At 46.5% G+C, this 16,745-nt stretch overlaps 1 long non-coding RNA gene across 1 annotated transcript; it reads right to left on the reverse strand.

Annotated features, from left to right (window-relative positions):
* Positions 1-3,090: 3,090 nt before the first annotated feature.
* On the reverse strand, positions 3,091-3,641 carry LOC146690535 (uncharacterized). The gene is made up of 2 exons (XR_014915811.1): positions 3,333-3,641; positions 3,091-3,245 (listed from the first exon to the last, which is right to left on the reverse strand). It is a non-coding gene; the product is annotated as an uncharacterized LOC146690535 (long non-coding RNA).
* Positions 3,642-16,745: the final 13,104 nt, after the last annotated feature.

Consider the following 16,745-nt stretch of genomic DNA (forward strand, 5'->3'; position numbering starts at 1 on the left):
GTTCTTGTTACATGTCAAATTTTGGATGCTAACTGCTAAAAATTTACAGCACTGTTATCACTGTTTCCCTTTTTATATACCAGCCATAATCACAACAACTGTTGTCTCAAGACCCAATATCGTTCACATAACATAACACAACATAACACAACACAACACAACACAACACAACACAACACAACACAACACAACACAACATAACATAACATAACATAACATAACATAACATAACATAACATCCTGATTAGAGCTATTCTTCCCACCATTAGTATGAGTTTACATATGAGTTTCACTGCTCTGCTATGATATATGTATTGCTAACAAGCCAATCACTCCTGCCAACAGAAGCAGTGGAAGCACAGAGAACCATTAAAGGCCTGGCTCCAGCTACAAAAACAAAACCTATCCACCTGAGACCACAGAGGGACAGGATGCAGGCTACTTATAGCAACCCAAAACCAGCGCACAAGAATAGCAGGAAAAAACGGCTCTGTACGGGAGCTACACTTAGCCTTTTGAAGTGCGCCACCTCTAAACTATTCTGAAAAGGCACCCCAGCATCTTTGAAGGCAGGTTATCCTCCATGGCCTTGTGTCCTGTTGTGGACGAATTGTTTCCTCTTTCACTTTGTCTCTATTTCCCTGCAGAAACTGACACTGTTTTATTGTTCTCCTGGGCTGAACAGTTGTCATGTGGCAAGTGAGGGACGGGACCTCTCGCTGGTCTCTTGTTGGTGCAGGAGGACAGTAGGTAGCCAACAGGTGACGCAGGAGTGGTCATCCCGAAGAATCGGGAGAAGGATGGCCCCCTGTTCATGGCTACCGTTTCCTCTGTCCTCAAGGTTATGACCTTACAATGGCCTCTTGCCTAAGAATGGACCATTTGAGTAATTAATCAGTCAGCAGTAAGTGATCTCACTGCACAAACATGGCCCAAAAATACGGAGGACACCGGCATGTTTTGTTGTTTTTCTTGTGGTTTAAATGGTTGTGGTTGTAAATACAGAAGATTTATGGTACTCCCAGGCAGGGGGAATATGCACCTGCTAGGCTGTAAAGGGAAAAAAAGACAGCTTCCAGACTTTTACAAGTTATTGTAAGTAGCTTGAAGTGAAGTGATTTTTACCGATACTTTATGGCTAATATGTGGCTTAGAAACAACCTGTTATATTTATTGCAGACTGAATGTGCTCTATAATGCAATAAAATACATGTGTTTGGTTTTTCATACTTCAACAGAATAAGTCATACTCCTGCGGTGTAAGAGAGACAATGCTGCAAGGAAAGAAAGAAAGAAAGAAAGATATTTTCACCTCCGAGCATTTAACCAAGTATTATCTGTGTAATCTCAGATAGAAGTACAGTACATGTGCTTCCCTTGACTCCTGTGGAGATGTAGAGTTTGCTTTAACACTCAATATCAGGGAATCTAATTGCACTTACAAATCATTCCTTCGTTCCTTTGGCTTGCTTCTCTGGAGAAACTCTGTGGCAAATAGTGTCTTATCACACCCCATCAGGTTTATTACAGGCACCAAACTAGAGGCTCAGTCCTGGCAATATGATGCAGAACAGGATGTGAGGTCAATCTTTCATCATCTTTCTCTGTCATTGAATGTTTCTCCTAGGTAACGGGGTTATCTGAAAATCTTTACATTTGTCTACGGCAATGTTCGTGTGTGTGTGTTTGTTTGTTTGTGTTTCTGTCTCAGCCATGAGCTGTTTTCACACATTGCCGCTCTTTTTCTGGACATCGCCCAGTGGAGCTGTATGTCAGAAAGCGAACGTCCAAATCAGTAATCAGACATTAAACAGGCTTTTCGCTGCCAGCTCCCTAGCAAAAAATTGTGATATCTGATTGATACAGAGTGGGCAATCGTCCACAGAAATCACAGGGAGCGTGCTGGTATCACTAGAGTTTGCAGGAGGCAGAACATATATATATGTTCTGCCTCCTGCAAACTCTAGCCACGTCCCATTCCTCGCCTTGGTGGGGGAAAATTGTCTTGATTCTGGAGTCAAAGTCAAATCAAATTTTATTTTATTTTATTTTATTTTATTTAACCTTAAGTATTAATAATTGCTATCTTTCTCAGTTATCTGACCTACCTGCCCTGCCCCATGAGATTCTTCTCTTATACCCTCTTACTCTCTCTTATTCTAAATGCACGACGGTGAACATGAAAAATATTATCAGCAGACAAGTAGTGTTTCTTGCTGCGATGATCTGGAATGGATTATTAACCTGATCTGAATGGCAATGAGTATTTGATCAAGAAACATTGACTCATGTCTTGTCCTGCTGTATCACACCTGACTGGCACACATTTCTCCCCGCTTAGCTTTTCCTCCTCCACTGTAATAGAAATTAGACCGTTTACTAAGACTACACAGGGCTTTCTGACAAATACTCAAAGGAGGAAGGGATTAACCTTTGTTGAATGCGACTATGAGAAGAGGCGTTTGTAGTCACTAGGTGAGGATAACCATGCATGGTTATCTGTGGCATTTGATCCAGGGTAAAGGTCAGTATGTCTGACTGCTGGCTTACATTAAATGCGTTGTGCTTTTAACGATTTCTGGTTCTTGTCACACAACCACATAGAAAACAGTTCAACGAACACTGAACATAAGAGCAGAAATCAAGGGCACATTTATTTTGTCAGTCTCAGATTTGTTACTGAGACTGAAGAGTCTGTTGTTGAGCAGGGGTGTCAAACATAAGGCCCCAGAGACAGAACCTGGCCAACAAAGACTCAAATCAGGCCCACTGGACAGCTTTTGAAAATGTGAAGGGATGTATAGATTTTATACTTTCAACTGTGTTTGCATACATTTTATAGCTTTTTCTATTGATGAAGACTGCCCACCCCATTGCCCTTCATACTACATCAAAGTAATTAACTAGCAAACAATTAAATGGCAGGAAAGTTCCTGTTTTTATTTTTCCTCTATTAGTGAGTCCACAGTAAATTAACAACACATTTATAATTACAGGGCAGTGCAACGAACTGAATGAATAACATTTTGTCACGGTGCGGCATGGCACACCGTGGAAGGAGTGGGGAAGGAGGACCCAGGCGCGGTGCTCTACGTATAGACAGTGTTTATTTACAGAGGGTGATATCAAACAACAATAAATCCCCGTGTTTCTCCCCAGACTCCCGTGTCGTGTCCTCCAAGTGCTCTCTGCTCCCGTGTCTGCACTCCCGGTGCTCGCTGCTCCTTAAGCCCTCCACGCTCCTCCTGCGGGAAACAATAGCGGCAGCAGTCAGGACACTGAACAATGGCAGGCATACACTACACGACCAAAACCTAAACTGGGTAACTAACGTGGAGTCCCAAGCAATGATCCCGCGTCGGTGGGAGCTCCAAGACTCTCCTAAGTAGCTCCCCCGACGAGCCCTGATCAGCGGCAGGTGTGTGGCTTTGGGTGTGGCCAGTCCTTCCGCAGGGCCACACCCCTCAGGCCTGCAGGTGGCTGAGCTCCATCCTCCAAGCATCCCCGCAGACATAAACACACACACTCACATCTACAATCATGGAGGAGAGCAGCAGCAATACCAAAATACATATAATAATAATAATAATAATATAATACATGACTGCTCAGGGATCCTGGGTCGCCCAGTCCCAGGACCCTGACACATTTATCATGTAGTTTTACTGGTCTGGCCCATTTAAGATCAAAGTGGAGTGTATGTGGCCCACAATATAAGATGAGTTTGCCATCCCTGGTTTAGAGCACGACCTGTGATACAGATCAGACTGGAGAATTTTAGCCAAAGTGGCTGGTAAGAAGGAATCTCCAACCTCTATGTTGACATAACTGTCTTTGGTTTGCTACTATTTTTCGATTGCAAACGTGAGCTTATAATTTTATATCTGTACTGGAACATATTTTCTTTTAAGGGTTTTTATTTGCAGCACGAATAAAAGACCCCTTTACACTGCTACATTTTGTTGACTGGATGAGGTTTGAGAACATCACATTTTAAAGCACACGTTTGCTATCTGGAAACTGATTTGCAATTTTGGCATTTGTGATTTCTCAAAACTTGGCTTTTTGGCTTGTTTTCCACATTGCACATTGGAGCAAGTGAAAGCCTTCGTGCACATACATTTTCTTTTAGTGCCAAATTGTCATTCGCGAAAATTAAGAGAGCTAAACAAGAGAACTTAAACTATGGAGTATTTCTTGTAGTAATGACAAGAAATGAGGATAATGGATTGTTAGTTCATTTCATAATGATGCTAGATATCCAGGGAAGTGTAGATAGGCACATTAGAAGTCAAAGACGGTTCTAGAATAATAGGAAGGCTCAGAGATAATGTACTCTCACAAGGGGGCCACGACATTAGCAACAGCCCAGCAGGACTCAGCTCGCACGTGTGCCAATGACGCATTAAAATCTTCAATGACAAAAGATATAAGAGAGGTATTTTTCTAGGCATATTTTTTTGCCGCCATCATACATCAGATGCAATACTGTACATTCTTCTGGTACACAACCAGTTTTTGAGGTGGTTAGTGGTAGCTGGTCAGTATGGGTAAGGAGAGGGCAAGGAGGACACACTGACTGGAACCAGTGAAGATTTATTATATGAAAGCTGCCCTCCAGAATGCCCCAATTATTACTAGACTGTTAGATGTCTTAAAAAGCAAAAACGAAAAAGCGATGGAAATTATTGCTCTGTATTTTAAAAATAATGATTTAAAAAAGACTCCGTACAGGAGTCATAACTCTTTAATCAGCTCACTGTGATGAAAGCTGGGAGCCAACATGAACCATGAACATGAAAAGACGAAAACACAAATAAGACAAAAAAAGAAGTAGAGATGACATTAACTTCTGCTCAAACGAGCACAGCGGGAGAGAACCCAAAGTATTTAGCACCACTTTTTCTGTCTTTTTGAAGTTGTTTGTCAATTCACGGCATCCAGTGCAGTATTTAGTGCCTTCAACCTCTATCTTCCCCCGATGGCACTAGTGCAGGGTGAGTGTAACAGTGGACCTCTACTTCATTAAATATTAATTTATTCATTACATGTTAACTCTGTGAGACCTTGGAAGGAGACGCCAGGTGACTCTTCTTCATTTGGTCCCCACTGCTCTCCGCTGGGCCCAGGAAAACCACAGTAATGCCACGCAGCTGGGGAAGTACAGAGCAAATTATTCAGCTCCATAGAGACAGACTCTTTGTGGTAAACACGCGGTGGGACACTAGTGCTGTCATAATTAAATCTGTAAATCCATAAGAGCAGGGTGCCTTCACTTGGTACACAAATATGTAGTGTGGGAATCACAATCAAGCAGAATCCCACTTGAATATTATACAAAATATAGCTTTGTGAATCTCTTCTCTAAAATTTCAGATCATTTTATACTCTTCTGGTTGGTATGTTTTCATAGACTACAAAGTATATGGCACAAATAGCAATTGTTATAGAAGAAAGGAAAAACTGAGCAATGAGAGTGGGGAAAAGTTAGGCGTGGCGGTTGGGCAGCAGAACTCTAACTTCCTCATAGAGGGCAAAAGACCGCTCAATCTTCGACCGAGCCATGACAGATCAGAGAAAAAGACGCCAGCGAGCATCAATTCTTTGCTTCTCTCGGTGGCCCATCAATGGGGGAAAATCCCCAGTGAACAGGCAGCCTGGCTAATCCACTGCTAAATGACACCTCCAGACGCTAATGCCCAGACTGACCACAGAAGCAATCCACAGCAACTCCTCCACACATGTACCCACTGATGCTTTTCAGCCAAGGGAACTTGAAAGGGCCGGGGCCGTCTCTGTCTCTCTGTGTGCCACCTGCTTAGCATCCCCGCGCTGCAAGCTGCTATAGAGAGACATCTCCGGCAGAGGAGAAAGGCCCATTGTGTCCAGATGCCTTTGAGGGCATTGTTCTGCTTCACTGAGGCCAGGCCGACATCTGCACCATTCACGCCGAAGGAAGTTGTAATCACTCCCCTACTCTTAGCTCTCTGGCTCCAACTTCATACCAAGAAGGCTTGTGAAGTTGGGCCTGCGGTAAACAACGGGGCGAGAGGCGGGGGAGTGGTTGCAAAGGATTTGGAATGGTGGCTGTTTTTGTTAAGCGGCATCAGTTTAAATAGAAACTCTTACACAGCCCCATACAGGCCCCCTGATCCCCACCCTTGCTTCTAACCCCCCACCCCGCAACTCGCCCAAGTGCTCCGTCTCCATAGCACAAAGCCGAGAACTGATTTGGGGTTACCTCTCCATCAAAAGCGCTGATTAATTGCTTGTCTTTCACAAGTAGGCCAAGATATTTGAAATGTGTCCGCGTGAAGTATAAAAAGCGTCAGGCTGCCGCGCTTTCAAAATACTCTTTCACTTTCTTTTCATCAGTTAAAATAATGAAAAGAAACGAGAGGGCTCTGAGGGCAAGGAATGTTTCAGTGGTCAACTTGCAAAGGGGTTTTTATGTAGTTTTCATTTACATATAATTACACTTTAATAGAAGCCTGACTGGCGTGGGGTACGAGAGTGACCGTGCGGGCTGCTGAGGAGACCCCCTATGATAGAGGATGACAAGCTGTAGTGCTAGCTCCATCTCTGGCTAATTAAACGAATCAATTAAGAGACTATTGTTGTAACTGTGTAACTGATGTTCTGCAGTGGCAAAAATGGTCTCTTGGGGAGGCCTTCCAACCATATTAAAACTGCTATCCACTACATCTCTATCTGATACCAATATAGACACTTATTTGCGCCTTGCTGTCATGTCATTGGAGGCGGGCACATTATGGAAATTGAAATGGAGGGGTTGAGGGGAGCAGGACTGAGCTCAGTGTGAAGCGGCGGGGTTCACTTCCCATCACCCTCCAAGGAGAACTCGCTTCAGCAAACTCCAAAGTCCCTCAAAGTTCCCTAATAGCAGAGCTAGAGCCAGCACACCCAGCTGTGTGCATCCAGTCACTAGGTAAGGGTCGCGCAATTAGCATACTCCTCCCTGCCAGGCGAGTCGCGTTGATGCAGATAAATTATCATATTAGATTTACCCTCCTCAGTTCAACTGATTGGCTCCCAAATTGTTTTAGATGGCCATCATTAATCCTTAGCATAGGCTAAGTGCTTTGGCTTCAGATCTGATTGCACTGAGGCGCCTAGGGTCAAATTAACAGAATACTAATGTCTGAACTCTATCTCATTTGCAGTTTCACAATGCTGCTTCTATTATAGGCAACAGAAAAGAGTCAATTGCCATTTGTCTAATGTAGGATTTAGAAACTCTCAAGATGATAATTGAGGTCCAAGGTAAGAGCAGAGACGACGTTATTGAGTGAAAATATGTATATAAATGAGAAGCAGGGAAAAAGAATTACCAGGAAAATGTCAAAGCATAATTTCATTTCAAAGATGCGAAATGTTTCAAATGCAGCACTTATTATTCCATACGTTCATTGCAAAAAAAAAAAAAGTAATCACAAGAAAGACAACAAATGGCACTTTAAAGCAAGCAGTGCTGGTGCTTAGATGAAACAAACGCCCACCCCATCCTCAACCCCTGCTTTGAATGTGCCTCTGTGTTGAGAGAGACTGACAGATTTATGAATAGACTGAATCAGAGTACTTGATTGAGAGTCCAGTGGATCCATGTCCAGTCTTTGTCTTTGAAAGCTGACCCTGTTTGTTTAAGTGCTGGCACCACATGAGTGGAATGAGACTCCCTTGGCGCCTGAGCTGTCCTGGCTCTTCTAGCCAAAGTCAGCATTGGCATGTTGCTGGGACCTTCTGAAGGAGATCAAGGGATTATCCCCACCTCACACAGAGACATATATTCAGTATATATGTATATAGTTTCAACGGACCTGTAAAGTTTCAAACATCATATCATGGGGAAAATTGTACCTGATAGTCCTGTGGTATCAAGCCTTGAAAAATCCCACAGGAGGACAGGCTCAGCTGAGGATGTCAGATCTTGGGAAGCTCCCCAGGATTGCACAGACGCTGTATAAATAAATATCAGTTGTTAGAGCTGCAGATCCCAGGCTAAAATGCAGACCAATATTTGTGGTTAAAATCTTTCTAAGAATGTGAAAATAATACAATGGTTTAAGGGTTTTACAGGTGGCTTGTGGCTGGTTGGAGTCTTGTCATGTGTCAGAATGCACAGCTGATTATTCCAGCACAAGAACCAACAACATTGCTCCTAGAAGTAAAATTTTAATACGATGCAGTGTCAGTGATCTATTTTACACACACACACACACACACACACACACACACACACACACACACACACACACACACACACACACACACACACACACACACACACACACACACACACAGAGCATTTTAAGTAATAATAAATAGATCTTTAAAGAATCCTGCAACCTAAAATGTCCAGGATGCCACACTATCTTTAAGCAAAACTGAGCTGATAAAAGTATTATTTATGTAAATATTTTCTTCTCCTTTCATGCAATAAGCTGAACACTAAATTATGCAGTGAAAGATTTTGATAATCTATTCCAGCAACTAAAAAGTTTTCTCCAGTTATTTCTATCAATTTAAAGAGCAGTAAAGAGAGAACCCCTGAAGTTATAACATGGTGTGATGCAGCTGTTTGGATGAACATTTGCACAGGTACTAAATGGCAGATGGATGATTTTTTCCTCATAAATCCAGTATTATCAATCAGCTTAAAGAAGGCCTACACATCAAATGTCAAAGTATAGTCAAAAAAACTCATATTCCTTTAAAATAAAATGTATTTATTTGTTGTTTGCATGAATTCTTATTGAAAATACACTTTTACTTTACTACTACTTTCTGGACTCCAGTTTATTAAGATTATATATTGCATAAAACTGGTGACAGTGATGCATTGGAAGGTTGGAGTGGTAGGCTGTCATTACACATTTTAAACATGCTAAAAATTGAACTGTAAATGTTAAATCTTAAACATAAAGCAAAATCTCATTTCTTCAAATGTATCCCCTACCACATGAAACACGCCCACGCAGTATACAGTCTGTATACTGTGACTGTGTAACTGTATAGCTAACTCTATTTATTTATCTAAAATCACATTGTGTTTTTTCCCTGTAATAATAATGCTGAGCATGTCTGCACTGTTTACATATTTGGATATTTTCTCAATAAAGATAAAAAGCCACTCCAAAAAGCTTTGTTAGTTGCCTAACCGGGACCGAGGACAATTCCAACTTCAAAGTCCAGATGTACAATGGGACTTTGATTCTGTGTGTGTGTGTGCCTGTTTAGGTCTGCTAATAAAAACAGATAACAAATTGTCTGATGGGCAGAGCTTTCATGATCTATATTAGTTGCTAATATTTTTAAAAAGACAAGAGTCCAAAACATCTTTGTATCGAACTGCTGCGTAACAAGGCGTCTTGCAACTAGACGACCATATTTGATGTTTTATTCCTACCATTTGAAAAAACCCATACAACCCTACATGGTGGAAAGCTTCCACCTAAAAGTCCGTTAAGAATTCTGAAGGAAGTGACGAAGAATCACCTGACTTTCAATAAGGTTTGAGTTTAATTTAGAGACTTGATAATGATTGGAAATTCTCAAATTCATTAACTCTTAAAAGTCTCTTGGAAGTGCTTGCAAAGGCTGGTCAAAAGATGCCATTAGGAACTGTCACCTGATGAAAGCTCTTATTAAATTTCTGACTCTTTAAACCTGTGGAAGCACTCAGCAGTGGGCAACTGACTGAAAATATTGTAACGTTCACAAGAACCAGACGGTTGGGGTCTCAGTTTGTCCGTTTATTCGGCACATAAGCCAGCGGGTTGTTAACTCAGGGGGAAGCGCTCTCGAACTACACCTCTCTTCAGCCTGGCACACACACAGAACAACCAGGTCCCCCCACCCCTTCCTGTACACCACCCTCACTACTTCCTGCAGCCCAACCAAACATGAATCTTAAAGGAACAACAACAGTGTGCAGAGAAAACCAACATGTCACTGTCCAGTAACACTTAACCATCGTTACACTGCCCCCCCAGCAATAAGTTCCTCGTCCCCGAGGGAACGACACAGTCTCTGAGGCGGGGCGGTAGCCTACGTTCCCTCCTTGACCTCCTGAGCCCCTGAGGAGGACGCGGAGCTTCGGGGCTTTGGGGTGAAGAGTCCGAGGGGGGGGAACGCAGCCCCGGTCGGGGGCCCCTCTGAGCAGGGTCATGGGCGCTCTGTACACGTCCCTCTGGAAAGGAGGGGAGGGACTGTCCTCTGTAGGGGGCCATCCGGTCTCTGTGCAGCGCTACTATCCTCCCCCTAGGAGGCAACTGCACCCTGTAAACAACCTCCCCCACTTGCTCTAGGACGCTGCAAGGCCCCACCCAGCTGCTATCCAGTTTAGGACACCGTCCCTTCTTCCTCTTTGGGCTGTAGACCCACACCAGCTCCCCAGCACGGAAGTGCCTCCCTTTAGTGGTGATGTCGTAATTCCTCTTTTGGCGCAGGCCTGCCTTCGCCAGCTGCTCTCGGGCGTAGGAATGTGCAGAATCCAGCCGGTCCTGCAGCTTCCTTGCGTAGTCCCGGCCCGGTGGTGCCTCTGGCGCGTCCGGGGGTTTCCCAAAAGCCAACTCTGCAGGAGTTCTCAGCTCTCTCCCTAACATGAGCAGGGCAGGCGTACATTGGGTGGAGTCCTGCACTGCCGACCTGTAGGCCATGAGGGTAAGGGGAAGATGGTAATCCCAGTCCCGTTGGTGTTCTGAGGTAAGGATGGCTAGCTGCTGGGCCAGCGTCCTGTTAAACCTTTCCACCAGCCCATTGCTTTGGGGGTGAAGTGGGGTGGTGCGGGTTTTCTTAGTCCCAAGGCGTTCACACATGGCAGCAAATACCTTGGACTCAAAGTTACGCCCCTGGTCACTGTGGAGGGTCTCTGCTGTTCCAAAGCGGCTGAACATCCCCTCCACTAATACATCAGCGACCGTCTCAGCCTCCTGATCTGGGATGGCGTATGCTTCCGGCCACTTGGTAAAATAGTCCATGGCCACAAGAACATAGCGGTTTCCTCTGTCTGTGCGAGGAAATGGGCCCATGACGTCCACAGCTACTCGCTCCATTGGGGCTCCTGCTGGTTGCTGCTGAAGCTGAGCCCGGGACTGGTCTTGTGGCCCTTTGTGTGAGGAACATGCATCACAGCTGCGGCAAAAGTCCTCCACATCCCTCCGCTGTTGACCCCAGTAATAGCCCTGGCGGAGGCGGCGAAGAGTCTTGGAGACCCCAAAGTGGCCAGAGCCAGTGCTCCCATGGCAGGCTCCCAGCACAGCTGACCTCAGCGACCTTGGCACCACAACCTGCCACCTCTCCTCCCCCGTGGCAGGATCCTTCCAGGCACGCTCCAACACCCCCTCCTTCAGCCTGAGAGCTGCAAACTTGGCCCACAGCCCCCTGGTACAGATGGAAAACCCAGTGACCTCATCCCAAAGGGGTTGCTCCCCCTTCTCCAGCCACTGCAGGACCGGCAGCAGGTCTGTGTCTTGTTCCTGCCGTGCCCTCCACTCCGCTGCATCCACCACCAGAAGAACCCTGCAGGCGAGCTGTGCTGCTCCGTCTATTGTCGTGAGTTCCCGCTCTATTTCCTCTCGCTTCTCACAGTAACGGCAGCCAGCTGCAGCACATGGGCGGCGAGAGAGGGCGTCTGCGTTAGAATGGTGCGTCCCTGCTCTGTGCTCCACGGTGAAATTGAAGGCTTGGAGCTCCTCCAGCCAGCGAGCCACCTGTCCCTCTGGCTCCCTGAAAGACATCAGCCACTGAAGGGCAGCATGATCAGTTCTGACAACAAATGCTGTGCCGCACAGGTAGTATTTAAAGTGTCTCACCCCCGCCACCACAGCCAACAGCTCTCGTCGTGTGACACAGTAGCGCCGCTCGCTCCTGTTCAGGACCCGGCTGAAGTACGCCACCACCTTCTCCCCTTCCGGTCCAACCTGCGACAACACCGCTCCCAGCCCCACATTACTTGCGTCAGTGTCCAGGACAAAAGGCAGGGCGGGGTCAGGGGGGGCAAGGACTGGGGACTCTGTCAGCGATCTGCGGAGGGTGTCGAACGCCTGCTGACAGTCCTGGGTCCAGATGAAGTCACGGTCCTTCTGCAGCAGGTGGAAGAGTGGTGCGGCTATGGAGGAAAAGCCCTTCACAAACCTCCTGTAATAAGACGCCAGTCCTAGGAAGCTTTTGAGCTGTTTCTGGTCTGCTGGTGTGGGCCACTCGGTAATGGTGTGAATTTTTTCCTCCAAAGTGCTGATGCCCTCACGACCCAGCTTGTGGCCCAGAAACTCCACCTCCTTCCTCATGAAGTGGCACTTGTCGGGATGCAGCTTCAGGCCTGCAGCCGCCACCCTCTCCAACACTTGTCTCAGGGCATCCAGGGCAGCATCAAAGGAGCTCCCGTGCACTAGAAGATCATCCAGGTAAACCAGACACCGTTGCCGTGGGACGCCAGCCAGCACACTGTCCATGAGCCTCTCGAAGGTCGCAGGAGCGTTGCAAAGGCCAAAACTCAGGACTTTAAACTGCCATAGTCCCCTGTTAGTGCAGAAGGCTGTCTTCGGTCTGGATTCCGGGGACAGTGGCACCTGCCAGTAGCCACTCCGCAGGTCCAGGGTGGAAAACCAGGAGGACCCGGCTACTAAGTCGAGGGACTCATCAATCCTGGGAAGGGGGTAAGAGTTTTTCTTTGTCACTTTGTTGAGTGGTCTGTAGTCCACACAGAAACGCATCCTAGGACTTTTTTTCTTAGGCACCATCACCACCGCGGAGGCCCACGGGCTATCAGATGGTTCTATGATGCCCGCCTTCATCATTTCACACAGCTCCCTGTCTGCAGCCTCCTGATGAGCCAGGGGCAGGCGGCGGGGGCGCACTTTAATAGGCTGGGCATCCCCGGTCTCAATGACGTGCTCTACCAAGTGTGTCAAGCCAACATCACTTTCTTTCAGGGCAAAAATGTCACTAAACTCTTTTAGTACCTGCCATAGACTCCCTTGCTGCTGTGGAGTCAGCCCCTCACAGTTCTTTGACCAGATACTCCTCACTGCTGAGAGCCTCTCCTCCTCCTCCTCCTCCGCTCGCTGTTCTGCTGGCGGGTCTGCAGGGGTCTCTGCGGTGGAGGTGGACGCCGCGGCAGATGCTGTGCAGACCGGGGGAGGAATAAGCGGCACCTTCTTCCCATCAGGGAGTACGAGGAGGCCTTTGCCTAAGTCCAGTACACCACCAATGGCTCGTAAAAAATCCAGCCCAAGGATGCAGGCGTCCTGCACGTCAGCCACCCAGGCAGCATAAGACACACCGAGGTCCCCCACCTTGAACTGGAACACTCCCTTCCCTCTCATTGGGGCCAGATCACCGGTCACAGTCTTAAGTTGCACGTTAGTCGGTTGTACAGCAGCTCCGGTTGGGACAATATCGGGTCGGACCAGCGTTGCATTGGATCCCGTGTCCAGCAGGGCCGTACAGGACACCCCCGCAATCGTCACTGGAACATGGCAAAAGCCGCCAACCTGGGTCCAGCCCACAGTGATGGCCGCACCGGGTGGAGGTGGCGGTGGTGTGGGGATGTCGTTCTCCCAGGCCCGTGTACTCCCACCTACACGGGCCCGTGGGCATTTCCCTGAACCGCTGCAAGCTTGGGGCACTGCCTGATGAGGTGTCCGACTTGTCCATATCCCCAGCAGCTCTGAGGTCGGCGGTGTGGGCCAGCCCGAGGGGAAGGCGACTGCAGCGAAGCTGTCTGCACCAAACTGCACAGGCCCGCTGGCGTCTCCATCTGTTCCACAGGTGCTGACACAGCCCTCACCACGTGTGCGTCGTCAGCGCCCCCAGAGGATCCTGCAAGCATCTCCCTCTCCAACGCTAGCTCCAGGGCTGCACTGAGTGTGGCCGGCCGAGCAAGCTGAGTTTGCATGCGGAGCTCTTTAGGGCTCAGGGCCTGCAGGAACTGGTCCCGAGCTAACTCCGCCTGCACTGATGGTGGCATGCTGTCATACGCCCTCCGGCAAAGGCACTCGACTTCATGGGCCAAAATGCGGAGGGGCTCACCTGGCAATCTGCGTCTGTTGTGGAACTCCGACCTCAGCAGCACTGGTTGGTTATACTGCCCGAAGCGCCTCTGAAGTGCTCCGACCAGAGCATTATAATCTCCCCTCTGCTCCTTGGTCAGCAGCAGCAGGCATGCAGCTGCATCCTCACACAGGCACAAAGCCAATTGGAGAGCTTTATGTTCCTCAGACCAGCCAGCTGCAACAGCTAACAGCTCGAACTGTGCGATAAACACTTCCCATGGCGTCTTGCCGCTGAACTTAGGCGTTTTTATATTCGCTGCAGCTTGCTGGGCGCCGCCATGTTTGTTTACATCACGTGACGGCGCGCCAAGCGAGGTCGACTCCTTCCCGCCGGAATCGCGGCCGCTGTGCGAACAGTTCCCGAGCCTAGTCAAACCTGGAGAAAATCCAGCCTCGGCAGACAGCCGCAGAGCCGTTTCCCTCACTCCATGGGCGGGCGAGCGCGGACGAACCTCCCTCTCCTCCCTCTCCTCCGTCTCCTTCTTAATCCTGCCCGGCAACATCCTCGTCTCGTAACGGCAAGCTTCGCCGGCAACAGGGTCTCGGGCGTTCTGGGTTCTTTTTTCTTTCTTCACTTCTGACACCAATGTAACGTTCACAAGAACCAGACGGTTGGGGTCTCAGTTTGTCCGTTTATTCGGCACATAAGCCAGCGGGTTGTTAACTCAGGGGGAAGCGCTCTCGAACTACACCTCTCTTCAGCCTGGCACACACACAGAACAACCAGGTCCCCCCACCCCTTCCTGTACACCACCCTCACTACTTCCTGCAGCCCAACCAAACATGAATCTTAAAGGAACAACAACAGTGTGCAGAGAAAACCAACATGTCACTGTCCAGTAACACTTAACCATCGTTACAATATGTTGGGGAAGGTAAGAAATCTATCAAAGCGACTCCAGTTTGCAAATTGCAGGAAAAAAGTAAAAAAGAAAAGAATCAAGAAAAGCAAGCTCTGCTGACAGGCGAAGCAAAACCTGCATTTCTTTGCAAAAGCAGAAGAAATAAGGGTTGCATCATTCCACTATGTGGCAACGCTTGCAAGAACAGGTTTATCACAAAAGCCAACATTGGAACTATGAAAAGCAACATCTGGATATGCCTGAGTAAATTTAGAAACACATGTTCTGTACAGATGCTAGTTAAAATGACCTGTTTGGCTACAATACATAAAGAAATATTCGGAGCAACATTTGATGAAAGAAAAACTTTCCAAACTTTCAACCGCGAAACAGGATGGTTTTCTTTGAGGGCTTTGGATGACATTTTGTGCAGGTTTGTGCTCATTGTGAAGAGATCTGCAAAAATTACCATAACTGAGCAACAAGTAAAATGCACAAAAAGTAAAGAAATTTGTGTTTGGTCGATTATTTCGATTATTTCTTTGTTATAATGATGCTTCTTAGCAATACCAGTGGTCCCCAACCCCGGGGCCATGGACTGGTACCAATTCATGAATTTAGTACCGGGCTGTGAGAGTTGAGGCTCGAGTGTGAAATTTATGGTTTTCAGGGTTTTTATCGGTTTTTATCATTGTTTTTTTTTTTTAATCTCTTTTGATTATTATGAATGTGTTATGAATAAATCTTCTATTTTTTGGTATCGGTACTGGTTTTATTTTGTTGTATTTATCCGCAAACATAAAAGGCCGGTCCGTGAAAACATAAACCGCAAAAAAGGTTGGGGACTGCTGTTGTATACCATTGGAGAGCCTGTTATTTACCACTTAAATGGTGCCACATTTCTAATGAAAATTTATCACTGAAACTGGTGTGATGGCCAAACCCATGGCCACACTCTAAAGTTGGTAACTGTGTATTTTCATTTCTTTGTTTGAACACAATAACACACTTTAGTTTCCAATAACTTTATTGATTGGTTTGGATATATTTGTTCTATTTGTAAGCGTGCACATTTAGTTTGCTTATGTATTCATACCAGACTATACTGCACTGTTTGTTGTTTACAATTGTGTTTTGCTTAGTTACCCTGTGACTCCTGTTTTCAATCACACTGGTATTGACATTTGGCCAAACAGCTTATTCTGTGACCGACACAACCACACTGGCTGACTTGTGACAACTGCTGGTTAAGGAATGGGCCATCCCACATCAGTGTGTGACCAAACTGGTAACCAACATAAGGAGGGTGTGTCAGGAGGTGCCAGTGACTTGTGTTTGGTGTCGTTTATTATATTATAAGATTTATTGTCAAGAAACATTGTTACAATAATCAACCTTTTCTGACGTCATAGTTTATATTAGTGTTGGTAGAAGATGCGCGCCTAAGGTTCAGTTCAGTTCTCACTCCTGGCTTCCCCAGGTACAGACTTTTGCAATCGCTTGACTTGAACATCATCATTACCATAATTGGACTGTCATACATATGCAACATTACAATCTCAAAGTATCTAGTGGGCAAATAATTTTAATCAAGAAAGAGCTGTTGCAAAATAAGCATTCTAGGTAGTAGGCAGGCATGTTTACAGGGGTCATAAGAGGCAGTCAGAACTTACAGAAGTAATACATTTAATCAGGTTACTTTATGTCCATTGTTTTCACTCTTTGATTAAAACACACCTCTCTTGAGGGCATTTATGCCCAGCTGTGTTTCTGAGCTCTGAAACCCTGTTCATTGTCCTTCAACTCACTATGATTGTGTGACCATATC

Source organism: Copadichromis virginalis, linkage group LG16 (genome assembly GCF_057382275.1).
Source record: "Copadichromis virginalis isolate Kocher_CV1m ecotype Utaka linkage group LG16, C_Virginalis_male_GT1.1, whole genome shotgun sequence".
NCBI lineage: Eukaryota > Metazoa > Chordata > Actinopteri > Cichliformes > Cichlidae > Copadichromis > Copadichromis virginalis.